Source organism: Somniosus microcephalus, chromosome 4 (assembly GCF_052327205.1).
Source record: "Somniosus microcephalus isolate GS21.2 chromosome 4, FLI_Smic_1.0, whole genome shotgun sequence".
Taxonomy (NCBI): domain Eukaryota; kingdom Metazoa; phylum Chordata; class Chondrichthyes; order Squaliformes; family Somniosidae; genus Somniosus; species Somniosus microcephalus.
In genome coordinates, this window is record NC_140990.1 from 41,346,401 (window position 1) to 41,350,811 (window position 4,411).

Below are 4,411 nucleotides of genomic sequence, written 5' to 3' on the forward strand. Positions count from 1 at the left end.
GTGCCAATAACGATAACAGTAGTGAACCACAGTGAACAACAATGAAAACAATAACAGTGGTTTACCACAGCTGTGTTGGTATGTCGGGCAATAATCATCACGAAAAGACATTCATGATGTTGAAGAATTGAATTCTGACACTAAACAGTAGGCAGGACTAGAGAGTGGAAGGGTGTAGAAGATGGGGAAAGGAATATTAAAATGTGAATGAGGCCTGATTTCTGAAGCCATTAACTGCACCGATGGTGGAGATCGATGTTTACGGGGCGTGCTGTGTTTGTTTTTCAGCGCCACGTCCTTTTCTACTATGAGTGAAAATTGTAAGGACAGTTTTTCACGCTCTGCTGGTGTTGAGCTCTTGTTATCGAGGATCCGCCCTACATCTCACCCTGGAGGCTTTGAACCCGCTCCCCCGCTCTGCTCCCGGGGACTTTAAGCGAATGAGCGGTAAATTGCTGAAAAGCGCCGATGCGCCGCTCCCTCCATTCTCCTTCATTGCAAATCCAAAATCTGAAGATTATGAATCTTTAAAGAATTAATTACTGGCAGAAATAAGGTCTGAAATCAACAGATAGAACTTAAAGACATTTTAGATACAAACAACAAAAGGGGTCAGTGTTCGAAACGCTGTTTAAATTACAGGGAGAGTTTATTCTTTAAGTCTGTTCAATTGTTTGTTCAGTAACAGCAGATATCATCGTTCTAATATCACGCATCTATAAATCACTCCAATAAATTACGGAATCGTTATTTCACTGAATCGTTAGGGAAAGCTCACTGGAGTCGTGATTACCAGTATCCTGAAGGTAAGGCGAACCAAATTCTAGAGAACGAATTGACCCCGGAATAAAATAATCCCGTTAGCAACCCTCTGCTTCCCGGTTACAATAAACAGACAAGGATTCAATCCCACCGGTCTCTAAAAGCAGAACCATGTAGCTATGTAGCTCGGGGTGTTTCCATTCACTGACAGCCAGCTCACCACCTACCAGTCTCACAGCACCACTGGGGCCACTAGGAAGTGAGGTCAGAGCATCCTGAGACACGACAGCAGTTTATTGAGGGCGGGGATTAGAACGGGAGTCTTCAAATATCCAACACTCTCTTTTACAGAGCGAAAAGCGACAATGCGGCTACTCAGCATCTGGGTTGTGTGGGGGGCATTTCTGACAGGTAATTGTGGACCAAACACATTTCAGCTTTTCTCTCATTTCTAACATGTTTTGAATCTGAATTGTAAACACCCGCCGGTCTGATCTTTTCCTGTTTAAACATGTTTTTCAGATCGGAGTCTTGGAGATTCTGTCACTCAGCCGCTGTCCTCAGGAGTTAAGGCAGAAGGAGAAGCGGTGACTTTAAACTGTACCTATGACACTACACGGAGCGGCTATAATTTATACTGGTACCGGCAACACCCAGACACACAGCCCCAGTTTATACTGAGGAAACACTCGGGCGGTACTGAAGATAAAGCAGAATTTGCTAAAACCCGTTTCTCTGCTGAGCTCCAGACCCCGATTAAATTCACCAGTTTAACCATCTCGGGGCTACAGCTGACTGACGCTGCCGTGTATTACTGCGCACTGAGACTCACAGTGATGGAAAGCAGTCAGAGCCCTGTACAAAAACTGCCATTGGACTGTAGGGCGGAGCTCCTGTCTGTCGGGGTTGTGTAGAATCGCGGCAGATGCAGCCACAATGAGCAGCGCGCTTTCAGGCGCTCAAACACACGCCGAGAGGAAACCAGATTAACCTCAGATCAAACTGTCACACAACTGTTTCCAGGAGCGGCCGAGAAAACAAACTGCAGAATCCAATCGGCCCGAAAGATCGATCACAGAATGAACCGATCGGTTAAACTGTCCTTTCTGCTTCTGATCAGCTGTTTTCCCTTAAAGTTATGGATCGAGTACTAAAAGGTGTCAGTTAAATAATATTAACACTTTAGTTTGAACACGACATGATTGGACTAATCCTTACCGACAATAAGCACCCCAAACACAACCCAGGCACTGAATAGCCGCATCCACATCAATGGGGTGGAAGTGGAAAGGGTGGCCAGCTTTAAGTTCCTCGGAGTCCACATCACGGAAGACCTCTCCTGGTCCCTCAACACCTCCTCTCTGGTGAAGAAGGCCCAGCAGCGCCTATATTTCTTGAGGAGGCTGAAGGGATGTAATCTGTCACCCCGATCCTCTCTAACTTCTACCGCTGCACTATAGAGAGCATCCTGACAAACTGTATCACGGTATGGTACGGCAGCTTTAGCTCCCATGACCGGAAAGCCCTGCAGCGGGTAGTCAAAACTGCCCAACGCATTACCGGCACCCGGCTACCGACCATAGAACATATATATCAGAAACGCAGCCTATGGAGGGCACGGTCCATCATCAAAAACCCTACCCACCCCAGTCACAGTCTGTTCGCCCTCCTACCATCTGGAAGACGCTACAGATGCATTCGCACCCGTACGACCAGATTTAGGAACAGCTTCTTTCCCAGGGCTGTCATCCTACTGAACTCCACAAATAAACACTAAAGCCTGCACATCTGCCAATGCACTTTATTATGGTCATATTTATGCTAATATATATGTACAAATGTATGTTGAAATGTTAAGTGTCCTAATCCAAATTGTACACTCTCGGGAGCCGCAAGCCTACATTTCGTTGTACTGCACTTGTGCACTAACAATGACAATAAAAGTTGATTTGATTTGATTTTTTTTGATTTGAGTCCGAACCAGTCTCTCCCGTTAAAAGCCTGATCCCGGACCGGAATAGACCTCGTCAGTGGTTCCTATTGGTTCAAGGTCACTCCCCAGTGATGTCTGGGTTTCTTTTTACATTCACTCCGATAATACGAACCAGGTACTGTGCGGTCTGCCCGGGGTGCTGACTGTACCAGAACACATAAGTTCTACTGTCGCTTGATTTCAAGGTGCAGGTTAGAGTGACATTATTTTCCTCTTCAACCGTCATTTCAGGGACCGGCTGTTCCACTGTGTCTTGGTGGCTCCATTCTAGCATGAAATAATAGCAATACTCACCACCATCATCATCATCTCAATCAACATATTCATCGTCATTTCACCAATAATAACATCGGGGTTACAGGAGTCAGGGGGAGAATTCATTTTTACTGGGAAAGAAATACTTACTGAGAAGTGATATAATGATGAGGAGCGGTGCGATACGGTTCTGCATGATTTCCCTGAGTCTGTAACTCTGCAGTCCGGAAAAGACTTTGTCGGAGCAGAAATAAAGAACCCCACCAACTGCACTGCTGATCCAACCAATGCCAAACAAGGAACAGAGGCCGCAATCTCTCCAATAACACGGGGCTGGCAAGGCGGGTCAGAGCGAGAGCAGCAAACGGAAGCTGTGGGTGGGGCTGCGAATTCAGGGCTCTGTGTAACCGCAGAAAGTGCGCGGTGTCGCTCAGCTACACTCGGAGCTGATGGAACGGAAAGGGCGATGGTTGGGTCTCGAGAAGCCTGTGGTAAACCTGCTACTGCTCACTGAGACAGTGACTGGGACCAAATAGAGTGAGACGGAAATGAAGGAAGTATAAGAAATACAGTGTTTAATCAGCTATAATATAGGTTTTTGAGACACAATATCTGACTCACGTGTTTTTATATATGATCAACAAATGCTAATTCCCCTCAATCACCTCATACTAAATCGATATAACAGAATCCGCCAGCAGAGGGAACCAAACTGAAGCAGCGGGCTGAGAAAGTCACGTGATGCAAACGCCAAAGCCAATCGGTAGTCTGAGTGACGTCATAACGAAGTCAGCCCCCTGCGGTGTGCGGGTGGAACAATGAGCTGAACAGCCCGGATTACCGCTCTCCTCAATCTCTGCCTCATTCCAGTCCAATTCATTGCGACGGATCGAGTCACTCGTGTTGCTAATAATACTTGCGGCTGTGTTCGACAGTAAGTACTGGATGATATAAAATAACACACGTTAACCGATTGATGCAAAGATCTTGTGTAAGGATTTAATGCAATTACTCATGAGAAATATCCACATGATGGGCAGCTGGGTAGATGGGAGGCTAGAGACACAAGTTTAGATCGATCCAGTTTAACCGTCTGCTGTTTTGTTCCCTATCTTCACAGGCGGACTATGTGCAGATCCAGCAACACAGTCTCTGGTGACAATCGCCGTGTCAGAAGAGAGTTCGGTGCAGTTAGATTCCGAATATACAGCCCCGAATATTTACACTATGCAATGGTACCGACAGAAACCGGCACAGCATCCAAGCTGGATAATTAGCAAACTAGTAGCACATAAGGGTGAAGAAGTCTCAGGAGAATATCTGGCGGATTCTAACACATCTAGAAAGCACGGTTACTTCAATATAAGTGGCTTGAGTGTGGAGGACGGGGCGGTCTATTAC

General features: G+C 46.2%; 1 pseudogene; it reads left to right on the plus strand.

Annotated features, from left to right (window-relative positions):
* The first annotated feature begins 1,127 nt into the window (after positions 1–1,127).
* LOC147118714 (T cell receptor alpha variable 38-2/delta variable 8-like) lies at positions 1,128–1,858 on the plus strand (annotated as a pseudogene).
* Positions 1,859–4,411: the final 2,553 nt, after the last annotated feature.